General features: G+C 38.2%; 1 long non-coding RNA gene across 2 annotated transcripts; it reads right to left on the bottom strand.

The window, feature by feature from the left end:
- Nucleotides 1–6,578: 6,578 nt before the first annotated feature.
- Nucleotides 6,579–7,312, bottom strand: LOC111081294. 2 transcript variants are annotated; one of them, XR_005968169.1, is made up of 4 exons: nt 7,253–7,312; nt 6,990–7,187; nt 6,859–6,933; nt 6,579–6,726 (listed from the first exon to the last, which is right to left on the bottom strand). It is a non-coding gene; the product is annotated as an uncharacterized LOC111081294 (long non-coding RNA). The 2 variants fall into 2 exon arrangements; XR_005968168.1 differs by having other exon boundaries at nt 6,579–6,933.
- Nucleotides 7,313–11,983: the final 4,671 nt, after the last annotated feature.

Raw genomic sequence — 11,983 nt, 5'->3', positions numbered from 1 at the left:
CGCTTTCTTGCTACTCAAATGTTGCATACATACATACATGTATGTACATATTCGGTAAAAGCAAAGACTGCAAAACCAAGATGTTAAAAGAGGAACAAAATGATTGGTACGGGCGCGCGGGGCTTGTACTTCAATTCTCTTTTAGGCAGAGTTCGCAAATAACTGTTGACCGTGTTTTCCTCTCTGAGCAGAACCCTTCGTTTCTCTTCGCATTTGTTTTCGGTTGACTGCTCACTGCTCTGAGTTGATCTCCTCTGGTTGTGTTCTACACATGTATACACATACACATGTACATACATATACAGCGATCCGCGAATGCCGCAAACGGTAATTATACCCGTACTCAAAAAAGAGTTAAGGGGTATATTAGATTTGTGGTAAAAGTGGATGTGTGTAACGCAGAGAAGGAAACGTTTCCGACCCCATAAAGTCTATATATTCTTGATCAGCATCAATAGCCGAGTCGATATAGCCATGTCTGTCTGTCCGTCTGTCTGTCTGTCTGTCTGTCCGCCTGGATCTCAGAGACTATAAAAGCTAGAGGAACCAAATTTGGTTTCCAGACTCATGTGATATCCCACTGCTACAAGTTTATTTCAAAATTTCGCCCCGCCCCCTTCCGCCCCCACAAAGGACGAAAATCTGTGTCAGGCACATTTTTAAAGATACGATAAAACTAAACGCATTATCGTAGAGAATGCCCATATCTACCAGACTGCCGAATCTGAATCAGATCGGATCATAATTATAGCCAGAATGAAGAAATTAATTTTCAGTCGCTTCCCCTGCCCCCTCCTGCCAACGACACGCTACTCATTCTCTTTCTCGCTCGCACACTCTGTCGCGTTCAGTGCGCGAGCAACCCTAGCGGAGGAGATGTAGAATCTAAATGGTACATGTATAATCTACATGTTAGATGTTCCGCCCCCACCAAGGAAGAAAATCTGTGGCAGCCACAATTTTGAAGATACTAAAAAACTAATAAAAACGCAGAATCGTAGAGAATGGCTATATCTATCAGAATGCCGGATCTGGATCAGATCGGATCATTATTATAGCCAGAAAAAATAAATTGTTTTCCATACCTAACCTACCCCATGCGCTTACTCATTCTCACTCACACACTCTTCAGCGTGTAGTGCACGGTCTGCTTTACCCCTGCACTGCTCCTTTACCCATAATGATTAATATTAATCCCACGCAATTAAACCGCAAACCCTACACTAGCTGCTGGGAGGCGCACTCCATCTCGGTTAGATATTGTGACCAAGAAGCGTAGTCTGCTTGTTGATGTATTAGATTCTATGACTTAAAACAATCTCCTCCCACATAAACAAATCAGTTTGTCCCTTTTGCAACAACCAGGCAGAAAATGGGAGACAGAAAGAGAGAGAGAGAAAGAGCATGCCTTGCGATATCACGTGTTTTAAAAAAGACAACAACCATCGACCGCCCGCCCACCAACCACGGCAATAAGTTAAATGAGTTACATATGCATAAGTTTTTATTAAAGCCTATGAACATACATGTATGTGTGCATCAGCCGTACCCCTCCCTCTCCTTATCTGCTGTTGATGCCTTAAAACAATCCCCCTCTCACATTATCAAATCAACCTGCCTCTTTTGCCAACAGCAAGACCAAAAACACATTAACCAAGGCAAAAAGTTGAACAAATTATGTACATATAAATATTATTAAAACCAATGAACATACATATTTATATACATGCATACGTATATATATGTATGTATGTACATACATACATACATATTTGCAGATACATATCTACATATGAATGTAGGTCCTACATCAGCGATGCCCAGGCCCATTGCCCACGGAGCCCATTTGTTTTAGTACCCTGCAGTTCCAAAAGTCACTTTTCACTCGTGATTCATTCGGTGAATCACTCATGGCATGTCCTCTGCCACTGGTGACTCACTCGTAACCAATGCCTTAAAACCGGAAAAAATAGGTGAAACTCGGGGAGCACCTAGAAAATCATCACCTAAGACCGACGATCGTATGGTTAAACGCGACCCGTTCAAGTCTTCCAGGACGATTTCCAACGAAATTGGGAATGTTGTGTCATCACGGACCGTTCGGCGACGATTGGCAAAAGCAAACCTACCAGGTAGAATTGCTCACAGGGTTCCTTTACTTCGTTCGGCAAATTTACAGATGAGGAAAAAATTTGCACTAGATCGTAGAAACTGGTGCGGACCGGAGGGTGATAAAAAATGGCGTAATATCCTCTGGAGTGACGAAACCAAGGTAAATTTATTTGGAAATGATGCCAAAAGGAATGTTCGTCGTCCGAAAGGCAAAGAATTTGATTCCAGATACACATGTAAAACTGTGAAACATGGAGGTGGTAGCCTAATGGTATGAGGATGCTTTTCATGGTATGGTGTTGGTCCGATTCATCGTATTGACGGAATAATGGACAGATTCGTATGTAAAGATCTATTGGAGACGGTGATGCTACCATATGCCGAGGATAATATGCCACTTCTATGGAAGTTCCAGCAGGATAATGACCCGAAGCACGCCTCTCGAGTAGTAAAGAATTGGTTCCGAGAGCAAAGTATGGATTTTCTTGGGTGACTCACTGGTGAAACTCCAGATGAAATTTGTATGGACATGTCCGCTTTTGTCACTCGTGAAACTTCATATGAAATTGTCACTGAACTTTCTAGTGATTTCACCGGTGGCTTATACTTATTAGCCACGAGTGATTTCACTTGAGACACTTCCGAAAATGTCCTATATGAAATCACACGCGACATTTCTCATGAATATTAAAAAATTTCACGGTTAATTTAAATTCTAAAGCTCCGTACAAGCTCCTTAAACAACATCATTTAAATACAACTAAAATTTTTTATTTTAAAGTGCTTTTCTTGCATTTTTTTCAATTATATTATTTTTTTATATTTAAAACGGCCTTCCTGATGGCACTATCCACCGACTCGATCGGATTATGCATCCGCAAGGCTCCTTGTTCAGTCGCATATTTATGCAGTAATTAATATTACATAATATACACTTATCGAATAAGTCAGGCCGACCCATGTAACGGGAGACATAATAACAAACGACAAGGCATTGTAGCTGAGTCAACAATAACCGCTTCTGCAGCAATTTCTGCCAACGATGCGATCGCTCGTCAGAGGGCAAAAACACTGGTGCAATTGCTGACTATCACAATTGCCCAATAACACAATATCATATTAAATCCAAATTAATTCAATATTAATTCCAATTCCCTTTTACCATATTCTTACTAGACTCAGCACTTTCTGTACCTTTTGTTACCTATAAATAGAAATTAAGTTTGTTGAATAAAATCAGTATCAGAAACAGTACCATCACTGCCTGTTCACTCATTCTCTACAACTGCAATCAACAGAGGCTGTCGCCGTGTCTTCAGACCCTCATTTGCTCGACGTAGGAAACCCTCTCCGCAGTCCAACTGGTTCAAGTTCTAGTTGCGACGACAAATTTTTAGACGGTTTATGTACCGTATGCATACCAAAACACACACACAAACACACAACACTCCTGAAATTAAAAAAAAAAATAATTTTTATATTTTAAATACGTTTTATTTCTTTTTATTAAAACGAATTAATGAATTGTTAGACATTCTTAACTTTTATTTCGTCTTACCCGTTAGAACCGAATAGAGCCCAGCCCGGGATCTGAAACCTTTTTTTTACCGCAAGTCCCGTCGAGGTTGTAGTTTTTCAGTCCTTTTCTAGCAGCTTCCAAACTTGTTTGATCTGTAAATATATACAAAATCATGTAAATAGCTTTAAATCGTTTAAGATAAAGTAATATTGTAATTTGTATGGCGCATGTAGCTTCCCTCCTTGTTCCGTACTTACGTAAACATCTTTTAGCTGAGGGGTCATGTGCTCCTCGAACATATCGAGCTCCTCCTCTGATTTCACTGGGAACGATATGCTCCCTGGGACCACCTGCTCTGCCTTCACCTGGACTTTAACGAGAGCAGCAACTTCGGCTAGTTTATCCGCCATAACATTTTTTTCCATCAATAGACGGTTCTGGTCCCGGAGGAGCTGCATCTCTTCTGAAATATGAAAATATATATATTAATGAATTATTTTATAATGAATTAATTAATTATTATTACACTATTCTGACTGCCTTCGACTGACCTCAACCTTTCCCCTAGTTGATCCCTTTCCCTTTTAACTAGTCTACGAATCTGACGAGGACCAACCATTTTGGTACTTTTGCCTATATAAATATTTCCTATCGAAACCTGTAAATTAAAAAATTAATTTTTTAATATTAAATAATATAAATAAGTTTAAAGTTACTTCAGTTACTTGGGTTTCACTAGGAAAAGACAAACGAAAAACAGGCAAAATAGGGTATTAGGTTGAGCCAATGTTTTTTTTAATTTAAACGGAAAAACCTTTAATTTTTTTATCTTGGGTTAAATTATTATATTAATGTTTTTATTTTTATTTTAAAAAAATGTTTAGAGGTTGCTACCGAGACTAAAAAGTTTAAATCAAGAAAATTGAAAATTTTTTTTTTTTATTAATCAATTTTTGCCAGCAAATAGATTGCATAACCAAATATATATATTACCTCAGCTTATTATTATTATTAAAATGAACTAGTGTCTAAGTTTCAATATTACTTAAAAAAAAGCGACGAATTTTAAAATTATATATAACAAAATATTGTATTTTCTATTCGTGGTAGCAACCCCTAAAAGTTACAAGTCAAAATTTTTCTCTAGAACTTTCTATGAAACGGAAAAAATTTTCAACTTTGATTGCTCATATCTCTTAAACATGAATACCGAATATTTTGAAAATTACATTTTCGAAAGCTCTGGAAAATATAAATGAGTTTATTCATTTTATCCAAAGCGCTCATAAAATTCTTTGACTTTTGTCACCCCCCTTCCGCTGAGGCTCCTTTGTGCGACGCACTCGCCGAACACATTTCTAGAATGTTCTAGACGTATTTTGTGTTGCATTCTGCTTTCTGCATTTTAGATTTTATTAAAAACCAAGTAACACTTAAACTTAAAGCGCACTGTTATCACTTAGTTCACTTACCTGAATTAGTTAATCGTAAAACCTGGAAATAAAACACTTTTTTTGAAACTCAGACGGAGACAAAACACCCCAGCCAGACGCAACGAAAAACTAATTGTCTTTCCTTACCGCTTTGCTACTGTTTCTTTTGTTTCATCTCCTCTTGACGCGTGTCATTTTCATCTCCTTTTTTACGCGTACCCTTTCGATTGTGATACATATCCGACTATAAGTTACTTTTTTCCTTGACCAGCGAAATAATATGGACATAAATAAATAGAATTTAGTAAACTAATTTTTTCATAGTTATATAAGTCTATTATTTAATCATGGTAACAATAAGATTAAATTATGGTAGTACCTATATATAAAATTAGTTTGCTTAAATGATATCGCTACTATTATTATATAATAGACTTTAATAACAATGTACTTTTTATTAGGCTACCAAATAATAATAATAAGGCTATTGATATAAATAATTGAAGTAAATAATTGCGCTCAAAGTTTAAGAGTATAAAAAAGTAGGTGCGCCATTAAATATTTTTCGGTACTTCTTTTTCACGAAAAATATGCTTTTGACTCTGGCATAATGGAACAGTGAGAACAAAGAGTGAGAAGGGGCGAGAGTAGAAGAGTGAGTAAGAGGGAGAGGGAAATCTATGGATATCTGCTTCTCTTTCTTACACATCCGTTTCGGTTAGGAGCAGTGGAGCTTGGAAAAATTCTCTGCTGACGTCGACGTCGTCAACGGCAGCGAAGTCGACGTCGAACAATTTTTCATATGAATTTTTTCATGAGGTGACTGCTTCTGGCAGTAGGGTAATTGCCCTCAGCATAGGAAACGAATTCTTGTATGCATACACAGTTTGTTCTGTGTACCAGCCCTGTAGTACTGGGCACTAGTTCGGAGGTGGTGATATGACCCGTCCCTAACAGACCACCACTACCAACTGGACAAACCCTAAACAATGCTATTCTTCATTTCCACTTTTACCCGCAAAAGCCTAGGGCATGGGGACCAGTGACGCCACATCGTTTACCACCGAACTAGTGAAATGGGTACCCATCTGAGGGTAGTGATTTGGGTACCCATCTAAGGGGTAGTGAAATGGGTACCCATCTGGTAGGTAGTGAAATGGGTACTCATCTGGTAGGTAGTGAAATGGGTACTCATCTGGGGGGGGGGGCCCCAAGGGGTAGTGAAATGGGTACCCATACCCAAAATTATAAAAACTCGTGCAGTTAACAATTTCAAAAATTTAATTTTTTTAATTTCTTTGTTTTTAAATTTCAGTACTTTCAGTTGTTGCCGTTGGCTTTGCAATTTTGAAATGTCTTTTTTTTTTTGCAGTTGAAGAGCTTTTCTTAGCTGTATTTCTGCTGATCCAGTCCCTGCATCTACAGCTATAGCATCTATAAATATAAAATTCAAATACATATTAATAGGCAGGAAAATTTAACTTAGAAGGACAAACAGATATGCATACCAAGCAACACTCCATAAAAATTCTTATGATTTTTCAGCGCCGACTTGCCTTGGACTCCATCCACGTTATAGGCTAACACAACGGCATTAGAAAGAATATTTTTACAATTCTTTAAAATACCGTTCGGCAGGATAATAGTTTTTATTGCTTCAATCTGTAAAAATACAATTAGAATAAACAAAATTTTGTTTGTTTGCTGTTTATATCTTTGTCCATCTGTACCAGTCCCAGGACAGATAGTACCGGGAAAGATTGTAACATAGTTTTCCATGCTGCCTCACCAGACCTTTTAGGTTGCCGGCTTGCTCTGCGACGGCTTCGACCAACACTTGCATTTGCCTTTGAGTTATATTATGGTCAGCTAAAAACAAATATACAGATTAATTCAATTAAAATATTTTTTCATACAAGTCATACCCCGTAAAGAGCACACATCAGCAGAAAGGCCACCCATGGATGCCTCAAAGCGCTCCACAGTAGCTGTAAATTATGCCTCAAGGCGCTCCATAGAAGCTGTGACCGATGCCTCAAGGCGCTCCATAGAAGCTGTGACCGATGCCTCAAGGCGCTCCATAGAAGCAGTCACATCACCACAGTTGCAATAGGACTTGTTCTCTAAAATGAAAATTGTAACAATTTTGGGGTGCTACAATTATTTGTAAGTATATTTTAACACTTACCGCTCAGGACTTTCCGACATATTTTCAATTTTTTTTCTGCTAAAATTTAATAAGGAATCAGAGAGAACTCTCTACATTTTTGTTTTTTTTACGAAACAAGGTAGGAAAATCTTCAAAAGATGCCTCTCTCGCCGTCGTGTGGGGCATGTCCGATTCACGCTTAGCACGAGGGCTTTGCGTGCCTACGGACTAAAAACCTCCTTTTTAAATTGTAGTAAAGTTTTAGAGTTCAATGTTTATAGGATAAAACAAAGCAACTTAATTTTTTACGTGATGTAGCATTGGCATTACTATAAGATCACTTAAATATGGAATAACGATAGCCTTGTATTCAATTTGTCTTAATGAAAATATTTCTTCCGTAGAAGAAGGTTCTGTGTCCGATAAATAGATTCCTAGGCTGGATGAAAGCATGGGCTCAGTATAATAGCTCCTTAAATTTGTCAGTCGTCGTCCTATAATGGATCTATCAAAATCGTCTGAAATTGATAGAATAACTACAGGTATACTTCCTTCTATATAGCAGTAGTTGTTAGGTGTCTTTTCTGTTAAGACGCATCCCTTAAATAGTATTACTTTTTTTCATTTGAGGAAAGTGAGTCAAGTGAGGAAATCGTGAAACTTTTTTCGTCTATTTTTCTATATATTTGTTCCAATATACTTGATGGCTTTCTGACGTATCTCTTCAACAGCTGTAAATAGTTTTCGAAAGCGTATGAGGAGCCCTCTACTGGATCTCCCACTTGTTTGATAGTTTCTTTTACATGCAATAAACTGTGAATATTGTACGATACAGTACTCTCACCAAAAATAAGGGGAAAATTTTCTACAAAATCATTTAAAATGTGCTGGGAGGTGTCTATATTTGATTCTCGTAGCTTTGGGTAGCACAGCAGCCTATGTAAAATGTAATGCACAATGTAAAAGAAGGAAAACATAATATTGTTCTTCAGTGAGTTCATTTTTTAAAACAAAAATTCCTGTGTATAGTAAGAATTGTCGAAATTCTGTAGCTTTCCACTTTAATAGTTCATTTAAAGCTCTGGGCTTCCTTGCAAACTCTCTGGGTATATTTTTACGTAAGGAAATAAGTTTTTCTGATATATTTAATAAGTTGGGTTTTGCAATTTTATTACCAATTTTATTGGTCACTAACCTTACAAGAAATTTTCGCATGACTCCCAAATCAATTAAATGCATACAGTCCAAGGGAATTTGGGTAACCATTCTGATGTTTAATTTTTCAAATGCGGACTGCTTTGCCAAGTATTTTTGGGAATGATGTGTAGGGTACTTTCTGATTTTGAAATCGTCGTCTGTTATTAAATCTCCGCATTCAATTTGATATGTTAATGTGCCATTTATCTTTCTTCCTACTTGGGTACACTTTGAACATCCATGTGAAGATGTATGTCCAGGAGTACCACTGACAAAAGCCCTGGCATCACACACAATAGCCCTTACACTTATTTTAAGTTGTTTTTTGCCTATCTCGAGTCCGTTTTGCATTAATTCCTCTAACTCAGAAGTAAATTTGCTTAAAAATTCGTCACAGCAGGTGGGTTTTGATTTCCCAAGAAAAATTCCAATTGGCAGAATGGGTGCATTTTTCACATTAGCTAACCGAATGAGGATAGGCCAAAGTTGTGCATTGGAGCTTTTATAAAGCGGAAGACCATCTATGTTAACATAAAAATACAAATTTTTTTGTAAATTTAATGAATCCAGTTTAGTCAGTTGATTTTTTAAGCCAATATGTAAGTAAAGGCCACCGTCAATTTGAACTATATCAGCTTTTTTTTTCCCAAGTGTACTTATAAAATGGCGCAACTTCCAACTTATTTCTTTTTAATACTCGAACTAGGTTTACAGCGCATTTTCTCGTTGGCCTATGCTTCAAAAACCAATACTTTAAATCCTCACTTAAGTTCATTTTATTCCCACTTTCCGTCTTTATCACTTCCATTTCATTTTCAATTTCTCCGATTTGCAATTAGTTTCCTTCCTAAGTCTACGTAAATGCCGATTGCTATGTTTACCTATGTTTAAATAAGTTTTTTTTTTTTTATATTAAGTTACTTTCAACCGTGATTAGTTGAAAGATTTATTTGGCCTCCACGTCTGATATGGGTTAGCGCCACCTCCTATGTTTAAATAATTTAATTGATTAATGTTCACTTTTTTTTCACTGGAACTCACAAGCGCGTCTCAACAAGTACAGCCGAAAGCAATAGAACATTCCAGCAATACAATGCCAAAAAACGAAAACGTAGCAGCGTTCTGCTCCGTAGACGCAGCGCTTTCATTTTTGGCTTCTTTTCTTTCTTCTTTTGTTTCGTTTTTTTCGTCTACTGGTGAGACGTTGCAGCCCATCGAACTAGTTCGCTGGGTGGTACGCGGTGGGTTGTAAGGTATACAGAGTAAAATTATTTTCTACTCTTTGAGTGGTTCGGCGTTCGCCTACCATAGGGTTACTTCGGTGGGTACCCATGTACGGACCAGCGAAGTAGGTAGTTCGACAGGGTCAATCGCCACCGCCAGTACTACAGGGAGCATACCGAAAGCCCAACACATGCAAAGAACTTTGTGTGTATGCGATCCGTCCAGCAAAAACCGGTTTTGTCTCTTCTCTGATTGGTGTTACCCGACTTTTCTTATGATTTTGTTGTTGTCCTTTCTTCGAGTTTGCACTGTTCCCTTATTGGTATTTGTGTTTTTGTTTGGGAGTATTGGTGAGTGCCCAGCCGTAAGCTGACTTTGGGCATCGCTGTCCTACATACATGCTGCTCTTTAAATCAGCCGTTATATTTTAGGGTGGGGAGGGGGACCAGCGAATGCAGGTTGTCATCTAAACATCCCTATGAAAATAATGAGAATTGTCCGTTAAAACAAAAGCGAAATCTAAAACACGAGCGGCTGGCTCTGTCTCTGTCTCTATCTCTCTCTTTCCCCTTCCGCAATCAGGCCCTTTTGCCAACAGCGCGACCAACGAGAGGGAGAGAGAGAGATAGAGCATCGTCTCCTTCCACCCAAGCAATTGGTAAACAATTTGTTGGCAATTTCATAAATTTATATGCATATGCACGTATGACTACACCTACATGTATATTTACATATTTATGTTAGTATTAAAATATATATTTAAGATATTGCCGATCTTTCATTTAAGCAGGCCATCCACGATGGAATTTGTTGGAAAACATGTTGTATATTATGAATTTCATTTGCCCACCAACGAGTGCGAACATTTCTCGCAAACATCATTTTCTTTAACTTATCAACGAGTAAACATGTCAGAGGACACCGAGACAGTAATTGCCTTAATGGCAATACATATATGTTTGGAGAAAAAAAAGAAAAAAGGGAATGCAGGCAATGTATAAATTCTTGCAAAAATTGTTTTGACATTTTAATTGAAGGTGTTCACTCAAGCAAAAATGTTTACAAATGATGTTCGTGCCAAAATTGCCATCCATTGACGAACATGTTGGCACGAACACAACGAAGATAGAATAATTTCTATTCTCTTCGAACACAACATCGAACTCGAAATTACGACCCGAACGCTAAACACCACCAACGATTCGAACCCAACATGTTTTCCGAACAAATTCTATCGTGGATGGCCCGCTTTAGCCTTTACATGCAGCTGTTAAAATCAGCCGTTTATTTATGTATGGGAGGGGTGACACGCAAATGTTTTGACTCTAAAAATTCCTGTGGAAGGAATGAAAAAATATGTCTTTGAGTCTTTCTCTCTATCTCTCTGTTTCCACTTGAGAGTTCTCTGCCCACTCAGGCAAGTTCTCTCTCAATTGAGAATATGCGCGGCTGTCTATTTACACACATGTTAGTTAACGTACCCGTTCTCATAAGAATATTGTTCAATTTATAAACAATCTTTGGCTTCCCATAGTAGGTCATAAACAATCTTTGGCTTCCCATAGTGTGCTGTAAACAATCTTCGGTTTTCCTAATTGGAAGTCAGGCCACCCCAGCCTTATTATAAACAATTGTTCATATCATTTAAGTTGGAAGCCAGGCCACCCCAGCCTTATTATAAACAATCTTCGATTTCAATTAGAAATCCATTTGCGTTGCAGCTTGTTCGATTTCAATTAGAAATCCATTTGCATTGCAGCTGTGGCTGATTTCTGCAAACACTGCTATTTGGAATTTCACAATTCCTCAACTGGATGATCTAATCCAAGCCGATCGAATCCGATCGAACCCGAAATGTTTATGGAAGCTCCCCGAAGAGGACTCAAGGAGGTTTCATGATAAGGAAATTATTAGACTTAGAGCAGTTGGTTTCTAACATCAGAACTGGACAGTTCTAGTTAAAAATTAAGTTGCGTTTAAGCCGGTTGAATGTAAAAGCCTTTGAACTTAATCCTTTTGTTAAATAAAGTTTTTTTTAAAACTCAACTTTTTCCCGCGATAATTTAATTGGCGCCCAACGTGGGGCAGGTGACATAAAAAGTGCCAAAAGTTTAACAGCACCACACCTGTGTTTTGTAGGAGGGTGGATGTTGGTCGTTCCCACAGTTCGGATTCCCAATAAATAAAAAGGCGGGGGCGTCAACTATAATTGGCGTGCACAAAGCTGAGGGCTGAAGACGGTTGTAGATAGGCGCGTAGGTGTCGAGAGACTGTTCTCTCCCGCTCGGCCTACGGCTAGCGCCCGTGATGGAGCGCCGAGTGGATCGCGTCCACGCCGCGCGAGAGCGA

This window comes from Drosophila obscura, unplaced genomic scaffold (genome assembly GCF_018151105.1).
Source record: "Drosophila obscura isolate BZ-5 IFL unplaced genomic scaffold, ASM1815110v1 contig_39, whole genome shotgun sequence".
NCBI classification, from domain to species: domain Eukaryota; kingdom Metazoa; phylum Arthropoda; class Insecta; order Diptera; family Drosophilidae; genus Drosophila; species Drosophila obscura.
This window is presented reverse-complemented; position numbering and strand designations above follow the sequence as displayed.